Here is a 25,065-nt window from a genome sequence, read left to right as displayed (position 1 = left end):
AAGCTATACATTAAAGTTGAGGTCAGTCATGTAGCAAACTCTAGTTTCAAACAGAATGAGTACCGTGAAGCAGAGTTATTTCTTGGCTTCTTTTCCCGAGGCCTCTTCAGGGAAATTAGTCCAGTATAGTTTTGGCCCTGATGACTGACACCACAGACAGAAAAGAGCCAACAGAAAAACAAGCAGAGCAAATCAGGCCTGAAACTCAAACAACATTTTCCAGAGAGCAAAAATAACACATCAATGAGCTATCATGTTCACTTGAGTCCACTTTCAGTTGCTGGACAACAGGGCTTTTATATAACACAATCAACTATGCTGTATCACAGGTACTTACAGTATATGAAAATAAGCATCCAGGCTATTACAGCACATCAGGGATTTCACTGTATGCTGCATGATGCTCAATCTACTTATATTCCACAACAGCCAGGCCACACAGGATTAAGAATTAAATTTAAGGAGGAAAAAACTAATGAAGAAAGTGCGGTGTGAATCTCCAGACTCCCTGAGAGAAGTATGCAGATGCCTGTAGAATAACAAAAGGTCTGAAAAAGATGCTATGAGAAAGCCGATCACTGTTTAATATGAAAATAATGTGGGTTCAGTATGACCCACTGACTTTTATAATAAGCTGTGAAGTCTGCTGTGGGGCTCTGAGAGCTGGCATGTTAAACTGCAGCTGCTGAGGTCAGCCTATTGAAATGCAATATTGAGTATGTATATAACCTTACTCGGGAGAGGCTAATGCTGGTTCAGGTTCAATGTGGTAATGAACCCTGCAGTCACATAGTGACCACAGATATTATCTGTTGAGTAATTGGCATACAGAGGTCCAGTTTGCGGTTTGGAATGCTGAGTTTGAGGTGTCTGGTCAACACACACACACACAGACTAACCACTGAGAGAGCTGGGAATATGAAACACTGCATGTTCCATTATGGTATGTTATCTTGATATAGTGGAGGGTAGTTTTACCCATATCACAAGGGTGCAGAGCAATTAAACACATGTGCACCACTCAACATGTTAGATATACATGAAAACATCATTCAAATACAGTAACAAAAAATGTACAAAGTTATGACATTATTTTGTAACTATTTTTCAGTTATCTACAGGAACTTTCTTTCAATATCTTGCATCCTGTCATCACTCAAGTCTTGGAAATTACTCAGAAAAAGAACAAAGTCTGTATATTTTTATACAGATGTGTGTCCAGTGTCTAGTAAACTTATCTACACATAACTGAGAAACACCTTGTTTTACTGCAGTCTTTTTTATTATTAAAATACATATTTTGGAGAAAATGCTTGATGTCGGCACTTTTGAATCAGGACTTGATATGTTAGATTCTGAAATGTGAAGAGTCTGCACTTGTGGGTGTTAGGGCGAGTACCCACTGTTGGTGATTTTTGCACCCACAAGTTGAATTACAAAAAGTTGTCTCATGGCTGAACTAAAACGTAAAAACAGTGGAAGGGAATCCTGTCCCGGTGTTAGCAACAGCTCAGACCTGGAAATTGTACCCTCTTCAATACAAGTATAAATTGTTCCTCCACATCATAGCTAGTGACTAGAGATGTTCACAATTAATTGAGTATTGATGAATTGATTGTTAAGAAGGTACTTAAAAGCATTTTTTTGTTCCGATTTTATATCATGTGGAACAAACATCATGTGGTCTCATACTTTGTTCAGCTATCAGGGAGGTGTCTAATGTTTAAAGCATGTTTTGATGTGTATCAGCTGACTAAAGGTGTTGCGCACAGCGGAGATGCTCAGCTGGGGGCTGTGGCTGAGTGACAGGGACCGCCGGACTGGACACTGAGTCTAAAATATGTTCTGTTCAGTTCCCTTGTTGAAGTTGGAGCCTTCACTTTATCTGACTGTATGTCTGTGGAGATTATGAGCCTGCTCCACATGTTGATAACCAGCGTGTTTAACATTTTGAGCATCTCAACACGATCCGTAGCTATTCAATACTGTCAGTTATATACATTGTGTCGTGAAGGAAAATTTGATTCAGGGGAAAAACGCATTTGGCATTATTTTTTACTTGGAAAACGTTTAAGGTTTTTTTTAATGATTAATCAATAATTGATTGTTAACATTTCCAAAGATTGATCATGGAAAAACTATTGACTACATTTGTATCAGTTTTGCTCCTTCTTGATTTTGATTGAAAGTTGTAGGATACGTGACATTGATGAGTGATGAAGAGGTGGTACAGAGGTTGAAGTTCAACTGGGAGCATTGTGATTGCAGCAATGAGTTAAAAGCAGACGTTTTTTTTTTTGGCTCACTTTGAATGCTGAGTGCTGAAAACGGGTTGGTTTAGAATGGAAAAAGGTTCTACCAGCGCTTAATCCTGGTGATCATTTCTCTGGTTTAGGTAATTGGGCAAAATTGATGTTTGAGGGTTGCTATATTTGCAAGCAGAAAATAAACAAAAGTGGTCAAATGTTCAGGGTATTGGATGGAATGATTAAACAAGGGGACAATAAATCAACTTTGGATCAAAGTCGAGTACAATACATCATTAATGGAAATGGTTGACAAAGAAGAAGTAACATCAGTCTTCAGTCATGTTTTACTACTGTTTGAACATGGTTATTTATTCACTGTTTTGACATATTTTTAAGTTGGAAACACATAACAAATGCAAAGCAAAGATGATGACACCATGGATATGTAAACCATATTTTGAAGTAAGTAATAGTTTTGGGAATATATCCAGACACAAACATATTGGTTGCACTTAAAGATCTGTTATTCAAAGAAAACTTTAATATTTTACTTGGCAGAGGTCTGTGCTCTCCAAGAGCCCCAGTTACAACTTGGCTCTACTTTTCTCAGAGTTGGCCCTTATTAATGTCTTCATATTGCAGTATGCAATAAATTATAAGATTTTCAAAACAATTTTTAGTGGATACTGTGTGGCTTGTTGTATTAAATAAACTCTTAACTGCACAAACTTGTAATTCTTTTGTTTCATCTAATGCCATGTGCTTATGACAAGGTAAGCATTCATGAATTTGGATGGCCAGAAAATACTTCAACTTGTTCCATCCCATTGCTTCATATCTGGGTTTCATTTGTGGAAATGTTACCCATGAGAAAAAAAGAACTTCTCACAACAAACTTTAAAGTTCTGTTTGTTCCAACAAAACAAATTCACCTAGTTTGGTTACTGAACAGGAAAAAGAGACGTCAATAGATGGTGAATATTACTATAAAACATAAAGCTATGTTAGACAGAAGGGCTTATTTGGCATGTGGATGCACATTGTATTGAAATACCATTGAAATCACAAAATGACTAAGCTACAGGACAAACAGCTGTGTAATGTAGTGCTGTCGAGATGCCAATCAGGCTGTACTACAAGAAAGATCGTTAAAGCTCCTGTGAGGAACTTCCGGTTAGTGTCAATTTTGTTGTTCCTTTGCCATGGAACAAAAGGCTTTATCAGCAGCATGCAGTTAATCATGCAGTCTGACATCTACCTCCTGCCAGTGGTTTCAGACATTAAAAATAACAATATAGAAACAGACACTTTTCATGTTGATGCTTTGGTTTGCCTTTTGAGGTCATATGAGGCACCAGTATTAATTTCAGTCTGTTTAATGATCATCTAAAAAACAAAAAACTCAGGAGCTTTAAATGAGCTTTGTTGAGCTTAGATTTCAAGTTTTTCATGACACAAAGCTGGCTCCCTTTTGACCTGAGTAGATTGCCATGTTAGCTTATGCTGCACACCTTGCCTGAAGAAGTTAAGTTCTGTTTTATGCCCACAGGAGTCTACATTTATTCGGTAAGTGAACATATATGCTGTGGCTCAGTGAGCGAGTTGGTCGACCCCAATCAGAAGGTTTGGGGTTTGTTCGCAGCTCCTGCAGTCCACATGTCAAAGTGAACTTGAGCATGACACTGAGTAAGTGGTCTTAGAAGCATAGAAGAACAAGTCCATTTGCCATTTATATACCTGCAATGTTGCTTTTCAATATCTCAAGCTTTTTGTTTCAACTGTAGCTGTCTGTTAATATCTGTTCTTCTTATTGAAGTTGGTCCAATGTGATCTCAAACCTTTTGTTTTTTGCCTGAAGTTTGGCACAGATCTCAACAAATCACCTCTAGTTTTTTATTATTATTCTTATTTATTTTTTTCTATGCCAACCTTTTATTTAATTTTTTAAATTTTTTAAATTTTATATGCAACAGTGCAAAGATATAAAAGTTCTTGACATTGAACAGGACATAAAAGAAAAACAAACTGTAGATCTTGAGAGCATAACCAAATAAAGTTATCAAGTATAGACACAAAAAACAAAACAAACAAACAAGAGGGAAAAAAAGCTTAGAAAAAAAAGAGTTGGACTATAAATGATGATCACAAAAAACCCCAAAACAAAACAAAAAAAACAAAAAAAACAAACAAAACAAAATAAGAGAATAGACTGTTATAGTAGGGATTGTCAAGAACGAGAAAAGAGAAAAACACAATAGACAGAGAAGATAAAGACTAGAAGAGAAAAATGCTTGCTTTTGAGAAGGAGAAGAGAGGTTTGTGAAGGGGGATTATGAATGTGTGTGTGCAGTTATATGAGTGTTGATGTTTATGTGCATGTTGTAGTTTGATAGGTATTACAAGGTAATTATATGTGGACTTCTAGAGAGGGCGTGGTGGAGGGAGGAGCTGTTGGTATCAGCAGGGTGGTATTGGTCAGGCCCGGCTCTGCAAAAGCAGCCTCCAGACCCTTGGGAGGAGACTTGCGAATTACAGAGCCAGGCCAGATTCACCTCTAGTTTGATCATTCTTTTTTTCTATTAAAATAGAATATTGTAATCATTAAAGGAATAATCCCCTCTCAATTGTGATATTTGTAATAACAACTTAAAATCTTTTTGGAGCACATGTAGCATGTAGGGATGTTTACACAGGTGGTTTCCTTGTGGATCTGATGTGATTTTATATGTTAATTCCTGTAATACAACAAACATTGCTGCCAATGGTTTCACACTGTTGCTTTTGTAAATACAGCAATCAGCTAACAAAGGCAGAAAGTAAATAAAAACCTCAAAGCAGGTCAACCTGGATGTGGATAATATAGGTTTCCCATAGTTAAAAGATATTTTTCTTTCTGGACAAAGTTAGTTCATCATGTTTTAAGGCCTAAATTATACAAACTTTTCTTTTTATAGAGAGCAATACTGCTGACAAAAACATTTTTAGTTTTTAGTTTTTATGATATATGTAGATCAGGCCAGTAATGGTTATGGTTGAAAGTGGTTAATGGATGATTGATGGATGGATGGATGCATAATGGATAGATGGATGGATGGATGATTGATGGATGGATGAATGCATAATGGATAGATGGATGGATGCATAACAGATGGATAGATGGATGCTTAATTGATAGGTGGATGGATGGATGATTGATGGATGGATGGATAACGGATGGATGTACGAATGGATGTACGGATGTACACATGTTCAGGGACCCATGACTAATGTCCACTCCTGTCACTTATTTAATGCGTCAGGGGAGACGCAGTCTGCTGACCTAAATGTAACAATATGCTTGAGAATATACATATGTATTATCCCAAGCATGACACAGACAGTTTTTTTTATTCAGTCTTCAATCATTTCACTTTGATTTGTCTTTATTTTGTTGTTAATTAACCAAATTATTTTCTCAATCAATGTCATTTACCAACCACCATAATCTGGTGGTTCTAAATGAGGACAAGACTTGCTGTTTTGTAGTTTTTCCTTGTGTTAATGTCCTGTTTCATGAGCTATCCTTTTGTCATCCTTCTGTGTGTGTGTTCACTGATGTTTATTGGTTTAGTCTATAATGTTTACTGTCTATTTTGTTGTTCTTTCTCCCTGTGTGTCTAGTGTAGTTTTCCTCTTAACTGTGCATGTTGCCTTCCACTGTGATTGCCCCTCATAAGATTCACCTGTGTATTATGTCACACTTGTGTCTGATTACCCTGTGTGTTATTAGTCTCTGTGTTTCCTCACTTCTGTGTCAGTTTGTTGAGTCTTGACTGTACTTTCTCCTGCGTCTTTCCCACCTCCAGTGTTCTCGTGCTCCCTTTTATTCCCACTTGTTTTCAGTTGGACCTCTTTGGATTTACTTTTCTGGACATTTTAGGTTAGTTTTTGCATGACCTTTTTTTTTAGCGTGCAAGAAAGTGATAGAAGAATGTTTAAGAAGCAGCATTGGGCAGGAGAGACCCAGCAGATTGTCATTATTGCCAGTAGAGAACAGCAGTGCAAGAAACGTGGACTTTAACAGTATTGTCACAGACTTTGCTGAGTACATGACCCATAGGATGAACATCTACTTGGTGAGTAGAGGTTTCTCTCTTTGATAAAGTGTAAAACTTGATTTTTCGCAGTGTATTAGTGGCCGTCTTCCATACTGTGTAGGCTTTAAGCTATGTGTTTTAGGGTTATCAACATACAGTGTAAGCTTTTGTGTGCAAAGCTATTCCAGATGTTTTGTAGTATACAGAAATGCAGCTGTGGTGGTTTGTGGCAGACTGATTAGATAAGAATAGATAAATGTGTCTCTTCAGCTATTGTGCATGGTTTTATTCAATGGCTGGTTTGTACAAGAGTTGAGTCTTCAGTATGAACTCATGTATCTGCTTCAAAACTGAGAGGTTGTGTGTAGGCTTCCGAGAACGGATTCCAGCTTGGAATGTTCCATATTTCTGAGATTCATGAATTAGATAAGGCACTTGCATTTCAGTTCCACTTTTCAGTTCCTAACAGCGACACAAATCTTTCAGAATTAAACCTAAGTGAACATTTTTCAGTCCACAGAAAGGACTACTTATATATACCAGGACCTGCTGTGTCAGCGTTAGATTTCGTCACTTGCGACACAGAATGTGAACAAAGAAGTGGATCATGGTGGACTGTAACAAAGGAAGTTTGGCTAAGCTGTACTAAAAATGATGACAGATCAAGGAAGGAAGCGATGACATTTACCTCAACACAGAGTTAATTTGAGGGAATGCTCTTTCCTCGATGTGCTGCGGTGTCCTGTTTATAAAAACGCACCCACCTAGTTGTAGTAACATCTTGTAACATTCAGTAATAAATCACAGTTGAGCTCATGTTGGTAATCATATAGAGATAAACAATCCAGTCTACAAATATTAGAAAAATATTTCTGTTAGATATGAGCTCAGAGAACTCCCCTCCAACCCTGGTTCCTACAAAGAGTTCCTGCCATGCAGAAACTCTGTTCGCTTTAAGAATAAAGGGCAAGATGGATGGATGGATAACTATGATGAACATTCATAATTTATAATACCTTCCATTTTATATTACAATTATTCTAGCTGATTTGATTACACACTGAAACTTGGGTTTCAACTTAATTGATGGTTTTAAATGAATCCATACATCCAAAGTTATTTTTTCCTTGTGCATTAAAGCAAACAAGTCAAGGCTCATATTACAGAGTAATTTTCTTTATCATACATAAAGAAAGTTAAAAAGGCAAGAAAGCTGTTCTGAATAAAACATTTATGATGCTTACGAACAAACTCTTTGAACAAGTTGTTCTTGCATAAAGCCAAATGTTCTCATAAAAATGTTGTCTGTCACCAGGTGCAACAATGAATCATTAGTGAACTTACTGAAATACTCACTTTTGGTTTTGCCTCCATGTGGATGGGTTTCTGCTCTTTCCTTATTAAGGCTTGTTTTTTGTCTTGTCTATCTGTGCTGTAGCGATGACAACGGGTACCTAGATATCTACATTTATTTTAAGGATAGAAAGTAACAAAAAAGAAAGCCTAAGAAATGCTTTAAAAATAACACCAAGTTGTAATAGACAAGAATTTGCCTTTTAACAAGTCCGCCTCGCACCAAAATAAATGATTCATGTGTTTTAGAGTGACGTGCCTTACTGATGGCCTAAAATGATCCTGCCATGGTAACAAGCTTTAATCCATCAACACAAATGCTGAGCTCGGGCGTTCAGGCGAAACACATACTGTAAACAAAACTCCTGCCAGTGCACAGAGAGGGAAAAAAACCTCTTTATCAGTGATAATGATCCTCAACCATTCAGAATGGCAGGAAGCAGACAGGTTTCTCCAGCACTAAGTGAATGAATATTCTTTAAGCGCTTGAGAGTGATTCACTGGCAGGACAAGCTGCCCTCCTCAAAGACAAATGTGTTGTTATAATGCTGAGGAGCATTAGTGTGCACGGTGTCCGAGGAAGGAGCTACTCTTTATTTAATGCACTCCCTGCAGATCGATTGAAGCTCGAAACAGCAACATAATTAATATTCTGATTAAGACTGTGGAAATGATATCAAATGATTGATTGCGCTTTCAACTGATGGCTCCAAACTCTGACAGACATTTGTGACGACAAAATAATGTTCCTGTGATATCGGCACTGCTCAGTAAAATATATGTAATGTGAGGGTCGGATGTGTGGTGGTTGGGTCACTCTATCAATAAGAAACAGCAGGATGGAGACGGATGACTTTCTCAAGAGCATTTTTACTGAAGCTACACTGGATCGGCATAACAACAACACTTCCTTATCACGCAATCATGTCACAGAACCAACCAATCAGAGGCTAGGATGACTGAGCTCCACGTAAATGTAATGAGAACCACATAAGTACATTTAACATGTTTTGGTCCCAATTACAAGATGCTGTAGAAATAATTCTAACATCATATATATACAAATAATAATTTTAGCAAACATGTATGTAAATAGTTCACAGTATTAAAAAATATAAACATTTAAACCTTACCTCAAATAACAAAGTTTCCTGTTAAAGCTTTCATACTGTATATATATAAAAAAGAGAAAACAATTCAATCCCTGAAATGTCAAAACAGCCATAGAAAAAACATTTCCTAACCTCAAAACCCTTCATTGATGAAAAGTCGAGCCCCCTTGCTTATTAAACAAAAATCCTCTGCACAGTGAGGCCTTGAAATTGTATGCAGTGAACCGTTGTTTCCTTTAGGGAGATAACTCTATGCCACCTAACAACATCCTCAACCAGCCAGCCATCGCTCGCTCACTCGCGCTCCCAGTGCAGGTGAAGCCAGAGTGGTTGGTGAGCAGCTGTCAGAGAGGGATGTAATTGGAGCCCATTGCACCATTAGTCCTGCCCATTAGGCCTGTTATGATCGCTGTCTGTCTCTGCTACACTTCTACAGTCACTGTCTCCATTTGACCCTGGGCTCCCCCTCCTATACGGGGACAGAGCCCAGACTTAATGACTTGTCACGTGTCCACCTGTGACTCTCCGAGCTGGTGATCCAACGTGTCACATTCCCCTGTGCAATGTCTGATCTGTAATGGTCTCCATCCATACAGAGAATTCAAGTGTTCACCCAAGGCAAAAATAAATATATAAATAAAAAGAGTGATTATGTTCTGCAGTATCTGCCATTGAAAGTGAAAGTCTAAGTGCCCAGAGGGAAATTGAGTGAGATGTGAGAGGTGGTCATGAAATCATCAGCTGACAGTGTAAATACTTTGTAACAAACAGTCATAATAGCAGAAGCATTCATACTGACCACATTTCCCTCTTACACTGTGGTTTGGCTTAAAGGGAAAAAATATTATCCTGAGTATTCTTCAACAATCTCAATTTAAACAATCTAAAGTTTCAACACAAATCCCAAGTCCAGTAACTGTAGTTGAAAATCCTGAGGCTGTGCTCCATGTTGTCTTGCTTTTATGTAACATTTCTCCTCATTATTTTCTCTTTCCCCAGTTTTGTAAAAAAAAAAAAAAATTCAAGCATGGCACCTGGAAATTGAATCTAATTGGAGCTTAATCGTGGACGCAGAGCCAACAGTGTATCGATTCTTTCCTTTTTTGACTAGAGAACTGTCTGTACTGAATGTTTCCCTGCCAGAAAAAAACAAGCCGTGAATGAATTATCAGGGTGTGCACCAGGGCTCGCGGCTGTCCCAGCTTTTGCTGTAACACCAGAGTTATTGTAGCAAATGCATGCTGTACCAGGGGAGAGAGATCGCTTAGATCACTGTTGGCAGCCAGCCTTGTAAAAGAACATTTTATGCAGGGTTTCAATACTTGGGGGAGAAAATGTAGAGTAACTTTATAGTTTTGAAAATAGAATCAGAGTGGTGGTAATGTTGGCAGTATGCATAGCAGTCCCTGGAAACCATTTTTATTTTCTTCAGGAAGGAATACAGATTAATATCTTTTTTTATTTGAGGATATAGTTGATTTTTGCTATAATATGATAAGTGATGATCACAGAGACTCCTGACCCAGAGTTTTTAAAGAATTCTAACAGGGATACAGGCTCAAAGAAAAAGGCCAAGTAAGAAAAGTGTTGAATCAGCTGCGGTTTTCAAGTATTGTTCACAGCCATTGAGTGTAATAGCATTGAGGATACCAATTTATTTTAAGAACACTTAATAAATCCAGTTTGTACCACAGAGTCCTGATTCCTGACTGGTATTACAGCTCTGCACCTGAGAGGGCACAAAGTTAGAGACATCAAGACTAGGTCAGTTATGCGCTGTTCAAGTCAGAAATATATCGGGGCAATTGTGATCTGAAAGTGATCGCAAGTGTTGTTTTACCAACACACTATCAAGACAGACAACACACAATAAAATTACTAATGTGAAATTCAATACTGCTATTTTCTTTTCTTCAGCACAGAAGTGAATCAATAAGTTATTTTCATGAAAGAGAGCCAAAAAATAGGATGACTGGTGAAAGTTTTGACTGAATGCAATCATTTATTAGATACCAAGCAAGAAAAAAATATCCCCTTGAAAGTTGTTGATTATTAAAAAGTATGTCCTTTAATTAAAAAGCTACCAAATGAACTTATCTATGTGATATAACCTTGCCTCAGAATGGATGTTTGATTGTGGGATAACTACTGTACTCCACCAAGTTCATAACAATCCACTGCACCATCCAACGAAACACTTTTTTTTTTACTTATCTGGATGTTTGGTGGCTGTGGCTCAGCGGGTAGAGTTGGTTGTCTATCAATCAGAAGGTTGGCAGTTTGATATCAGCTCTGGCAGTCAGATACCAAAGTGTCCTGAGCAAGACACTGAACCCCAGATTTCTCCCGCTGTTGTTCAGAGGTGTGTGACTGTGTACGAATTAAATTAGCTAATACTGATGGTCCCTACTATATAGTAGCATCTACCATCAGTGAGTGAGTGTGGTGTGAATAGGTGAATGTGACGACTAGTGTGTAAAAGCACTTTAAATGGTCAGAAAGACTAGAAAAGTAAGTATCGGTCCATTTATCATTTCCTGCAGGATACTTTCAATTTCATGATGCGTTTCATAAGGGCTTTCTAATGTTTGATCTTGACATGATACAACGTGGAAAATGTCTTTGTTTTCACTGCTGTGTAGACTTCAAAACATGCTAACACATAAGATTGTGTCTCACTAAGAGACAGCTGCAGGTTGAAAAGATGAGATAAAACATGAAGTATGCAGGACATGATGCACTCAGTCTAAAAGGTGCAGTGTGTAGCAGTGAGTGACATTCAGCAGAACAGATTTGGGAGAAATGGAATATAGTATTCATGAGTATGTTTAAATTGGGGTATAATGTCAAAATAATTTTGCTTTTGTAACTTAGAAAGAGTCTTTTACAAAGGAGATCTATCTTGCACCACCTTGTTTCTACCACCACACAGAATGGAGAAACTAGTTGTGTATGTGTTTTTGTATTTTGATTTTTATTGATCATTACAGGAGCTTTTTGTCCTTGAAGGCCACCTTTGCTTCACTGAGTAAGCAGGAGAGCATCTCAATCTAGAATCCCACTGCACGATATTGATAAAAACCTTTCATTTCTACACACTGTACCTATTCAGGAGTTGCTCATTGTTTTGCAACAGTGATTCAATTTGCTGAAATTGGCAATATTGTCTTGCTAAGTAATACTCAACTTCTTCAATATCTACCCTGTTTGGTGCATACAATTATTTTTTTAAAACTGTGCATTTGTCCATGGCTTCATTTCTGAACACTGCAAGCTTTTTAAAAAAAGTTTCATTTGTAAAAGTTGAATTGCCTTATCTATTTTCTTATTGTATCCCTATTTCTATAAACATTCCTATTGCTTATTTCATATGTATAAGAACAACTGTGATGATTGAACCTCCTTGGGATGAAAAGTATTTCTTAATCTGATTCAGATTGTATAAGTCTTGGTCACTAGATTGACTTTCCAGCAATTATATCCGTACAGTCATATCACACAGAAACTTTAGTACAGGTCAATCAGACCAATGCCAAAATGCTCCTGCTTCTAACCTTTCTCAGGTATTGAACCTGTAATAAATAAATAATGTCTGACTGAAGCTTAAGGTACATAATTGAGAAGTCAGTCTGTCCAGTACGTTTGGTCTGTCAAAATTAATCTGGCTCCAGCTTTTTTAATTTGTGACCACACCAGCTGCAATGTTTTAGATGCAAACTGTTCAGTGCAGAACTTTTACAGCTGTACACTGCTACATAGATACACATATATGATAAGAACATCAATAAAAATAAACATACTGTATATGCTTCGAGCAAAAATGGAATCTTTGAAGTTGTTCCAGATTTTGCTGAAAACTCTCCCTTATTCTTGAATCTTGCCATGGTTTTGTAAGGCCTTGTACCAATTACATCTGCAGTCCCTCTAACACAAATGTGTTCAAATTTCAACTCCATCTTTCCTGTTATTTAATGCATGATCTGAACAAGTAAACTCCTGCTTCACTTGATCTCCCTTTAAGTATGATTATTAACTGCACTAAAACATCCCAGGTGCAAAGCTCTTAAGTTGAGACAGGGATCTGTGATGCAGAGCGTTTGACAAAGACTGTGTGCATCATGGTGTGCTGTGGCTACAGAACTGCCAAATCTTAAGCTCTGAAGGAAAACTTGTTTTGACTGCGGTCATCCTCATGTACCACCAGAGAGGAAATGTGCCCAGTGAGAGTCGCACCACGCTGAGCCCCATGATGCCCTCAAGTCCCTGCGGCATGCTCAGTCCTGACGTGTCCAATTTGATGGCTCAGAATAACTTCTGTCTTGTCAGCTCTAGTGAGGATTCATAGCTTTGACAATATGCCTCACTGTCCAGTGTCACCTGAGGCAGCAATTAGCAACTCCTCAGCCAAATACACAGATACGGACCACATTCACACCAGCAGAACAACCTGCACTTGCATGATTACACGCACACACAAACAAACACACACAAACACACACACACCACACACACACACACACACACACACACACACACACACACACACACACACGGTTTAAAGCTTCCTCCTGCCATGAGAATGACCTCCGGCAGCTATCCAGCATTATTCATGGGGGCTGATGGGTCTGGATTGGTACTCAGTGGGACCTCATCTGGACAATGGTCCTGGCAGGGAGTCCCACTGCTTCTTGTCCCTGTTAGCCTCTTCATCCCCGTGCTGATATCGTCATTAATGAAATCATTGCAGCAAGATCCCAGATGGTGTGTTGGGAGTGCTGGCAAGCCTTGTGTTTATAAATCAGCCTCCCTGGAAGAGAGGAGTCATTTTGGACAAGCTGGATCCTTGTCTACAGCAGTCTTCCAGGAAACCCTGAATGATGATCTGGCAGCAGGAAACCTTGTTTGGTTAAAAGATTTAAAGTCCCAGATCAACTTCTCACTAGTGTTTTTTTTTATTACACAAGAGGTAGCCTGTCAGTGTTTGTGGTCATCCAGGTTGACATTCATTTTCTGAAAGCAGCCTCAAAACAAAAAGTGTTTTGTAAATGCTCCTCCCTGAGTGGAATTTGACTTGTTTGAAAGCTGACAACAGCCCACAGCAATGCTGCTGTAAAGTCATCCCAGCTGTATTGAAGAAAAAACAGAATCTTTTGGTGGGCATAGAAAAGGAGTTTCTCGGGGGAAAGAAACAACTTTTAGATCAATATTTAAGAATTAAGCCAGATGCTTTTAAGTAAGAACTTTTTTTTCATCTAAGGAATAAAAACTGTAGTTTTTGTAAGATGTGATAATACTATGAGTCAAACTGCTCCAAATACCACTGAGGATGAGCAATTAAATGTTTTCTTTCAACTGTTGGTGTAAATTTTTAGTCAACATTTAAGACATGTGACTTTATAAATGGTATTATCGGTTAGTCAGAAACTTTTTGGCTGAGTTTGATAGTATCACATTGAAATTTTCAAAGATATAGTTGCTCCATCAAGATTTAAGAGCTGAGTGTTGTTTATGAAGACTTATTAGATGGACTTATGTACATGTATATTATGTATGTAAGGGTAAACATAGAATGTTATCTATTTAGTTTTTTGGGTGTGATTTATGTTGGCTAACTTCTGTACACTGTTTGATGCTGGCTGGGTGAAATCCTGGAATATTCAATAATACTTTTGGTTAATGTGTCTGAATAAATTCCATGAGAGATGGGTCATGTTTATGACCAGACATGAAAATAAATATGATATTCATTCATTCATTCATTCATATACACTGGAGTTCATACTCACTGATGAGCATGTTAGGAGAATTTAGACAAAGTGAAGAAGCACAATAAGGCCTGACACTTTCATACAGTGGAAAACAGGCTGCTGCTTGGTCTGTCATATGTCCTTAGTGCTTTAACCTCTGAAACTTCCATCTTTAGTTGGTTGTGCAACTCATTTAGTTGTTTATTTCAGACATAATGGCACTATCACAACATGTAAGAACAAGTTTATCCTTTCATTTACATAATTTAATGTTGTGTACACATTCTTCGTTGCCACACTTGCTCTCTAAAGCTGTAGGTGTAAATTGACACAGCCACACCCAGTTGGTTCAGTGACTGTCACTCTCACTTGTTTATTTTTCAACATATTCAATAGTAGATGAGGTTTTTCATCTCCAAATAGAAGCACAGCAGGGGTTTGTTTATGTCTTGCATCTGTCTCTTATGATCAAACGGATGTGAAAATGTAGTCAGTTACCATTAACATTGGAGCTGTTTTCCCCATGACACAGCAGAAGGCTCGGCATCATGGCGACAAAAAGAAATATCAAAGACGCAGCCCCATGACAAAGGCAATGCATTTGATTTTCAAAGGGATGCAGATATCAGCACTTTTAAATCACTTGACCAGGCCAGGCCTTTCCACTCTCTTACCTTTCATCTGGAGAGCCAGCCTCAGGAAAGAAATGATGGAAAGCTACTCAATATTTAAATGCATCCAGGCCTGACGAGTTCACGCTTCTATTCAGATTTGGTATGAATATTGAAAACCTTCGAACCAAATGCTGGTCAAAAGAAGGTCTAATGGATGATTGACCATGCCCCTTTTTAATCCGTCATCCATCTGAAAGAGGATGAAGAGGCCTCTTCACCCTTCTCCATATCAATTACATACTGTAGATCCATATTTTAATTTTTAATCAAGGTCAATTTTTTTCACTTAAAGGGGTTGTTCATGAAAATAAAAAGAAACATTTATGACACAAGATCCATCTTTTTATTTTAAAGGGATCAGTCATTTTTTTAAGGAAGTATCTTATCGTATCTTATTGTATCTTTAGACGATGCAATCAATAGTGAAGTATTTCTTAATCAGTTTTCTGTCAATTTAATTTTCATAATGAGTTATAATTGATGAGTTGATGATTCTGATCACACTGAAGATGGTATGTTTGAGCAGTGCTTTGTGAAGTCTGTGTGATTAAATAGACAAGACGCTTTAAATGAGCATCAGTACCAGTGTCCTTTAAACAAATGCACTAATTGATCATCCAGGATCCCCAAAAGGATTTTCAAAATTGACACACTGAATTAAGAATTAGTGTAAAATTCAGGATGTAAGTCACACAGGTATGCAAGTGGTCTGATTTGGAGGGCTCCAAGAGGGAAAAAGGTTGAAACTGTTCCTGCATGAAGACTTCCCTTGATTTAGCAATGTCCGGTGTTTTTTGTTTCCTACCTGTGCAGCTCTTTTTAGTATGATCTGAGATCTGCACCCTGTTAGCTACTGATACAGTAGCTGACCACTGTCTATGGTAGCATTGTACGGATGGATACTGTTCCATCTGTAAATGTCAGATTTCTCACCCTAAACTTGATTCCACAGGAAAATGGCTGCCACATGAATAAGTCTACTAGTCCAAAGTCACTCTATTAAATATCCTCAGATTTTGCTTTTCTTAATAATAAAAACTCCTACAAAGTAAAAAAAGATCTGTAAAAGCTTTAAATCAAAGCATGTAAAAACTAAAATGTATCCCTTTAAAAATGACCAATTCAATTTTGCAAAATAGAAATGGAACCTGAGCAAAATTAAATTTAAACTTTGCGCAACATTGAAAACTGTACAAAATGTTTTACCTATATGAAAAAGGAATCCTGCACAGAGGCAAAATTAAACTCGGCCAAAATTTGAATTTTACCTAGAAGACAATCTTAGTAAACCTGAACAAAATTGCAAAGTTAAAATTAACTTTGATTATTACCCGGCTTTCTTGCTGATATTCCATTTGTGTAAGATGCTTGATTCTGATCGGTCAAACCCCCTTGACAACCCCTTGACGACGGTGATCAACATTCACTAACATGAGCAACACCAGAGGCAAACTGCACTGGAAAAAATGCCCCTCCAAAAACAAGGAAAATATTGTATTTGAAGGTACTTATACCTTGAAATAAGCAAGGAGGAGCTCCGAGGGGAGGAGGGGAGGGGTTAGACGGAGTCATGAGGAATTGCTACATTCAAATTCATGATAGTTTTCTGAGACTACCAACCTCAGCTTTAAATCAAGATTATCTGTCTTTTACAAATAACATCTCAGCTTGAAAATGTATGAAATGTAAAATGAACCTTGTTTCTTCTAAATTACAACTCAAAACAAGATAATTTCAAGATTGTTTGACTTAACAAGATATTTAAGATGCATTGTCTTAAAACAAGTCCCTCCACCTTGCTCAAATGTTACTTGTTAAGTAAATGTATCTTAAATCAAGTGGGATAAGACATTTTGACTAAAAATCAGACAATTTCACTCTGTAAGATTTTGAGTTTTTGCAGTGTGATCACACGTCATATCAAATCAATCTGTGGAAAAAAAGTTCCGGCACATTTAACTTTCGCTTGTTGACACCATAGTCCGTTAGTCAAGGTGGCTAAAACGTTAGCTTCGGTTAGCATGCTAAATCGGCAGGCTACAGATCTTTACATATTGGATCCTGTCCAGCAATATTAGCAACGGCAGCAGAGCAGGTGAGAGCCACTTTACATTACCGGAGCAGTGGTGATGATAGCAGCAGGGTTCAAAGTTGTGACATTTCCCTTGTTTATTTTTGAAGGTGTGTGAACCGCAGAGCTCAGAGAAAAGGAGAGCTGAATGAGGACAGTTTCATGTCGAATTGACCGAAACAGGCAGATAAGAATCCATCGACATGGAACACTAACTGACAAGGAATCACTTGGATTAGTTTTTTTAAATACTGCGTACATAAAACACTTTCAATCAATAAAATAATCCATTAATCAATGTTTTTTGACGTGTTTGTATTTTAAGTTAGTAGCCTGGTAATAAGTGATATAATGTATGGTTAGCAGGTTGTTATGGAAAAAAGAATCCTGACAGGGTGAGACATTCGTATCGGGGTCTTGACCACCCTGAAGGAATGAAACTGTACAAAAGTTCAGATTTAACCGCTACAAAAATGTAAATGCCACCTGCACAAAAATATAAGGGACTTTTTTGATGTGAAGTTTCACAGCAGCATGGATTTTCTCATGGCACAGCAAGTAAAGTAGTACTGGTCAATATGTTTTTTTTTTTATTTACCCCTTGTCATCACCTAGTGGGGTTGAACAGTGAAATGGTAAAAGCACAGGAGTCCTGTTAGTGGAGCAGGACTGCAACAGCAGTCTGCTGCTCCTCTGCCCTGTCGATGTGCTCTACAGAGGGTGGTGGGCATTGTCCAGGATGGAAGAAGTTTGTCCAGGGTCCCTCTGTCTGCCACTGAGTCCTGTTGTGTGCCCCCCATAGAGCCAGTCATCCTCACCAGAGTAACTTGGTCCCTATCTTGGCTGAGCAAGCAGCAGCATAGCAGTTTGTGCTATTGTCATTCAAGCACACATTAAGCATTACTATGAAGTGTTAATAGGTCTTGAATGGAGAAATATATCTTAAAACATGCTCTTAGAAATGACTTCATATACTGGAATTCTGCTGTACATTATAAACATATGGACTTTTTATGTGCATATGGAGGATGGAGGTTGTCCACATTAAAAAGATCTTCATCTCATTTTATTTGTTGCAGCACGTGTGACTCCAGCCTGTTTCAGTGCATTAAAAGTTTCAGATGGCTCCATTTGTACCAGGACATTTTTGTTATTGCCAAAATCAGCTTAATGTTCCTTTCTTTACCCGTTTCAACTGGATGAACTTTCATAGTTCCTGTCTGGATTTTCTGCATAACTGGTAACATTTGCACCATGGCGTTCCACATAGAGCTTGATTATAATCTAAAAGCAATTAGTTGACTAAGTGCTGTAAAAAGATTCATTCTGTGATATTTATTGGGAAAAAACCCTCTTATTTAGTGAACAACTGACTGGCATGTTTGTGCTATAAAGGAATAGCAGGTAATGGGAAACAAAAATGTCCTAACACAACTTTAGCACTCACAAACTTTGTGCAATAAAGGTGATATGTGATGCTGACTCCTGTGGAGAGTAAGTGAGTCTGACTGGCATGGTAGCTAAAAAGTGAAAAGGTCTGTGTAGAGATGATCTTAGTTTGTTTGAATCCTGGGAACAGCAGTAAAATTCCAGTATGTGAATTATTGTATCAGTTAAATGGTCTACTGTTACCTGATGGCTGTCACCTGACATTTCCACATATCTGTAATGTAAAAGAAATGCTGGCAATCATAATCTTTCATAGTGCTATGTTATTTTGGATGCATCTTCTCTCACCAGGCAATGCTCCAACATGATTAACGCTACCTGCAAGCTAAATGTTAGCAAATTTACCTGACTGCTGATTCATAGGGCAGAAGAAGTGCTAAATATAAACATGACCTATTGTATGAATTCATCCATTTATTATTTACTGTGGACCCCTTATATTTTAAGCTAGAGTGTAACTAAGAACTGGTGAGAAGCATAAAATCACACCTGCACTGAGCCACTCAGCTTCTGTCTTCATCTAGCTGACCTCATGCACACTGCCAGTAGCACTGTATTGTGGGATTATTATTTCATACAGATAGCTAGGGGGACATGAATGAAGCAATGAGGAGGATTTTGCCTTTCCATCTGCTGACTCCCACTCCAACAGGTGAAGTGCAGCAGGCTCTTTTTTGAGATGGAAGCCTGTTTGTGCGGGAGGTAAACCTTGCAAAGAGCAGTTAGGTCTACCTGCAGGAAGGTGGCCTGAGAGGCACCAGTAGATGGTAATGTGATTTGAGCATATGTTGTTAATAACAGCCTTATGCTCCTCTCTGCTGCTAAGATTTCATTTAGATGCATAATGCTGAACATTAATATCAATACATACACTATTGATTTTTCCTCTCTGCCTGCTTTGCTAGGCAGGGAGTTTTAGAGCACAGCAGAGGGAGATTCAATTGCACTGAATTTAATTTGGTGGTTTCATGTCAGCATAGATATCCTGAAATTCAGACTCGTCTGAAGTCCAGTTCAATATCCTTGCTTGACCTCTTCCTCTGATTTCCTCTCCTCAGAGAGAGATGCATTACTCCTCAGGAAAGAGAGAAGCTCTGATCTCTCTCCCTCTTCTCTCTTTTACAAATTCTTCTCAACCCTCAACCACAGACCCACAGCGGGTCTCTGAGGGGTCAATGTTGCAGAATTTCCATGGAGAGGAAAGGCCAAGCGTGTGGGTGTTCGATGAAAATCCAACAGCCAGAGTTTCCTTAGGAATTAACAAAGGGCATCTGTAGTGCGAAGATGGTTTGTGTGATTGTTTTTATGATCAACTTTCATCCTTTGCTGGAGATCAGAGATCATTTGCTTCAGAGGATTTAGACTTGCTTTTAAAATGAACAATGTGAAGAAGTGCTATTATGAAGCAGTTAAGCCAGAATTACAAAGTAATTGCAATTGATGTTTAGCTGGCATCTCATAAATCAGAGAACAATCTGAATCTCGATATATTCCTGTGAATGTGTTCTTCGTTAATTTGACACAATTATAATTAATGGCAGCATTCAAAGAGAATATTAAAGAACAGATGTTTATTCAGCATAAGTCAATAGTTGCAGAAACCTTCAATTATGCTGGTCCCCTATGGGGGACAAAGAGGCAACATTCATCTGGGCCAATTGACAGTAGATTGAATTGATTAGCTTATTATAAGGAAGCTTGGTTATTATTGCCATAACTCACTGCCGATTATAAGTATTTTGCAATGCAGACAGTGACAGCATAAACATGATCAGGACCTAATCACATGACCAGCACTGATTTATCTTGTGTATTTGATTAGGTCAGATATACAGAAAGAGGCAGGCAGAGAAGAGAGTGGGTATCAATTTCAAGATATGAAAATGATTTCCATAGACACCCCTGGGTGGTGGGAGGCTACTGAGGCACAACCTGATTGGATACCATTAATCATGAATAAACAGGCTGTTGTTGCAGCAGAGCATGCAAAAATTATGCATAAACCTCACGGCCATGTTACTCAATATGAGTAAACTTTATGTAGGTTTTTCAAAAATACTTTTCCCTTTCTTGACTTTTTACTGAGAAAGAAGAGTACTATCAGCCTATGTGAGAATATTTTGCATTCAATACTGATGAGATTTTCATGTTTACAGATTTACCAACAGTATGAGTTCAGACAGCTGACATATGGGGGATGTGCCCTGATTTGTGCTCTGTTTGCTGAATCGCTTGAATTGAGATGTAGCCCCCTTGTGCTCTGCTTGCATGATGAGGGCTCGCATCTGAACTCCCAACCTGCCAAGTGCTCGTCGGATGCATTCCTCTGACAGCTCTCTCGCTTTGCACCCCTACTTCCCTCCCCAGAACTCCGTTTCACACCACAGAGGTCAGGGATTCTTTGTGTGGAGTGTATGCGTCTGTGTCTGTGTGTGTGTTTGTGTTTGTGTTTGTGTGTGTGTGTGTGTGTGTGTGTGTGTGTGTGTGTGTGTGTGTGTGTGTGTGTGCGTGCGTGCGTGCGTGCGTGCGTGCGTGCGTGCGTGCGTGCCTGCGTGCGTGCGTGTGTGTAGTTTGGAGCAAGGAGGAGAGAAAAGAGCTGAGCGTGTATGGGGAGAAGCTGTCTTCCTTCTTGGCCTGTGGTGTTGTCAGGTCTATGGTGTTAAAGAACTCCGACAGTATGTCCCCTACCTCACCTTGCTGCAAACAGGGCCTGATATCAGCTTTCATCCATGGAACAAGTGTGTGAGGAATATGTGCACGTGCCCACTGAAGTGTATCAAGCTTGCTCTTTTCTTTCTCTGTTTCTATGCATGTGTAACCTGTGTGTGTGTGTGTGTGTGTGTGTGTGTGTGTGTGTGTCTGTGTGTGTTTGCACCCTCCCTGCTCTGTTTTGCTGCACTGCTCAATATTTATTCACTGTATGTGGAGAAGGCCGACTTGAGGAAGACTTGAGGATTAATACGATCCTCAAACGGAATACAACATGTCAGATTTTCACACCATCGCTCCCCCCAGTGACCATATCGGATGGTTTTCATGAAGGGGAGAGAATATATCAACCCCTAAACCAAAGAGGGACTACAGTAGAATGGCACTGTTGCTGTTCAAGGAACATTTCACTTTACATTCAATCACAGACTTTGTATCCTGATGAGGTAGCTTTCACAGATGTTCTAAAAAGAGAGGTAAATCACCCTTTCTGTTTTACAGCCAGTTCAAACTATAACATTTCTCAATGAAATAATCATTAATGGGTTTTCTCTGCTGCTCATTTTCTGTCTTTGACAAATTAAAGCAACTGATTTTTGGGGGTACCATTGCCAAATTTTTGCGTGATGTTTTTTTGTCTGACTGCAAATTACTTTATCACTTTGATTACCATTTAATTTTTTTTTTCAATTTATACTCAAAGTATCGACATGTACAGCCTTCAAGCATATCAAAGCAAAGCATAGTGTAATGCTTCATTATTTTAATTAATACCTTTTCTGTGATAAAAAAAAAAGACTGAAAATTAGAATTTCCTTTCACTCACAGTGAGAATTTTCAGCATGTGTTGTGGGCCACTAAATTGAAAGTCTTATTGTTCAGATCAAACAAGGAAATTGAAAGTGTTATCTGGCAATGGTTTGCTTTTGACTTTTCATGGAGTCAATCCCCTTCAAATACTGAGCAGATTTATAAGTGATGAAATAAACTCTGAGCTGTGGCTTGTGTACTGTGATTGGTGTATTGCTCAGTTTGTAAAAAACTAAGTTTTTCAAAAACAATGAATTGTTGATGTTTTTCTTCTCTTCAGATTTTATGCCTTTATTTAGAGAATGGGATGATGGACAGAGCAGTAAACTGGAAGAGAGAGAGGGGAATGACAGGTGATAATGGGCTGCAGGTCAAACCAAGGCCACTCGATCATGGACTGCAGCCTCTGCACATGGGGCACTTTTTGTTAACCCCCTGTTATGTTCAGGGTCAGATTGACCCTTTTCAAAGTTCTAAAATTAAAAAAAAAATGTTAAAAGGTTTTTTTTTGGTATGAAACTTCTTCTACTTGCCTTAATTTGTGTAATCGACATATACAATGAAAATGGTTCCTTTCACATATTTGCAATCCCCTCTGCATGTTTGTACTGCATGGATACTGTTGGTGGGTCAATTTGACCCAGCAGTCAAATGGAGGCTAAAAGGACTCAGAAGTGTCAAATACTAATTGTTTCTTTGCAACTTTGTGACATATTTCACACCAATCGCGTACACACACACACACACACACACACACACACACACACACACACACACACACACACGCACACCCTCTCCCTATCTCTTGACCTCATCTGTGTGCGAGAATGCAGGTGTTGGCATGACTTTTGACGGGTACCTTCTCTTTTCCGTGGTTAAACTTCCCCACATTGAGGGGACTCTCTGCAGGGTAGTGATGTGTCATGATCAAAAGCTCTGAGAGACGATGCTTTATAGTGAATCAGAAGAGCCGGCTCGCATCGAGAGAGAGCTGGCTCTTCTGAATCACTATAAAGCATCGGCTCTCAGAGCTTTTGATCTTTTGCTGCTTAGCTCTCACAGTGCTCAGTCCCAGCTCTGCTCACAACAGAACTTTGTTTTGATTGGTCAGCATGGCGGCCATGCGGCCAATCACATGAGGATATAGGATACAGGTGATGGAGGGGACGCTGTGTATCGTGGCTGCATCTGTTCCTTTCAAGAGAGTCTTCTCGAAGACAGGGCAAATACTCACTGAGAGGAGAAATCAGATCAGCCCATCCATTGATTTTTCTCAATGCCAACCTGCAGGAAGGATGTGAATCATGTTTGCTTGAGTTTGGTTCTGGTTGTGTTTGCTTGAGTTTGGTTCTGGTGCTGTATGCTTGAGTTTGGTTCTGGTTCTGTTTGCTTGAGTTTGGTTCTGGTTCTGTTTGCTTGAGTTTGGTTCTGGTTCTGTTTGCTTGACTTGGTACTGGTTCTATTAGCTTGAGTTTGGTTCTGGTTGTGTTTGCTTGAGTTTGGTTCTGGTTCTGTTAGCTTGAGTTTGGTTCTGGGTCTGTTAGCTTGAGTTTGATTCTGGTTCTGTTTGCTTGAGTTTGGTTCTGGGTCTGTTAGCTTGAGTTTGGTTCTGGTTCTGTTTGCTTGAGTTTGGTTCTGGTTCTGTTTGCTTGAGTTTGGTTCTGGGTCTGTTTGCCTGACTTGGTTCTGGTTCTGTTTGCTTGAGTTTGGTTCTGGTTATGTTTGCTTGAGTTTGGTTCTGGTTCTATTTGCTTGAGTTGGTTCTGGTGCTGTATGCATGAGTTTGGTTCTGGTTCTGTTTGCTTGAGTTTGGTTCTGGTTCTGTTTGCTTGACTTGGTTCTGGATCTGTTTGCTTGAGTTTGGTTCTGGTGCTGTATGCTTGAGTTTGGTTCTGGTTCTGTTTGCTTGAGTTTGGTTCTCGTTCTGTTTGCTTGACTTGGTTCTGGATCTGTTTGCTTGAGTTTGGTTCTGGGTATGTTAGCTTGAGTTTGGTTCTGGTTCTGTTTGCTTGAGTTTGGTTCTGGGCCTGTTTGCTTGACTTGGTGCTGGTTCTGTTTGCTTGAGTTTGGTTCGGGTTCTGTTTGCTTGACTTGGTTCTGGTTCTGTTTGCTTGAGTTTGGTTCTGGTGCTGTATGCTTGAGTTTGGTTCTGGTTCTGTTTGCTTGAGTTTGGTTCTGGTTCTGTTTGCTTGACTTGGTTCTGGATCTGTTAGCTTGAGTTTGGTTCTGGTTATGTTTGCTTGAGTTTGGTTCTGTTTGCTTGAGTTTGGTTCTGGTTCTGTTTGCTTGACTTGGTTCTGGATCTGTTTGCTTGAGTTTGGTTCTGGTTCTGTTTGGTTCTGGTTCTGTTTGCCTGAGTCTCGTTCTGCTTCTGTTCTGTGGATATGTTTGCAGTTTTTTTTTAAATTTGTACAATAAAAAAGTTTGATTAAAATACTAAACAGTACTGTTACTAAAAAGAATGGTTTTGTAGCAGAATAAATGCACAAAATTGGGCAATTACAAGGCTTCTCATAAAAACAGTGTACGTAAAGGGATTTCAACACCCTACCATTACTTTTTGCAAAGTTAAGTTAAAATACCCGGCTTCAAAAGATCCTACATTAAGAGCCGTTCGGAAGTCGAAATAGCTGAACTTCCCATCACTACAGCAGGGGAGGGGAAAAAACATATACAGATTACAGAAAAGAAAAGCATATTCCTGCACACTACAGTAACTGTCAAAACACTTAATTGTAATGTGTCAGTCCCCAATGAATGAGTTTTTGATAGGAATTTGTTTGCAATTCTTTCATTTATTTCTCAAACGAAATAA

At 38.7% G+C, this 25,065-nt stretch overlaps 1 protein-coding gene across 1 annotated transcript in view; it reads left to right on the top strand.

The window, feature by feature from the left end:
* The first annotated feature begins 6,043 nt into the window (after positions 1 to 6,043).
* Positions 6,044 to 25,065, top strand: part of cdh4 (cadherin 4, type 1, R-cadherin (retinal)) — a 265,554-nt gene continuing 246,532 nt past the window's right edge. Inside the window, exon 1 of the mRNA XM_034686336.1 lies at positions 6,044 to 6,364. The gene's annotated coding sequence lies outside the window, so the exon portion shown is untranslated. The remainder of the gene's footprint in view (positions 6,365 to 25,065) is intronic.

This window comes from Notolabrus celidotus, chromosome 1, assembly GCF_009762535.1.
Source record: "Notolabrus celidotus isolate fNotCel1 chromosome 1, fNotCel1.pri, whole genome shotgun sequence".
In the NCBI taxonomy this organism is placed as follows: Eukaryota; Metazoa; Chordata; class Actinopteri; order Labriformes; family Labridae; genus Notolabrus; species Notolabrus celidotus.
Note: the sequence above shows the minus strand (reverse complement) of the source record. Positions and strands in the feature narration are given on the sequence as shown.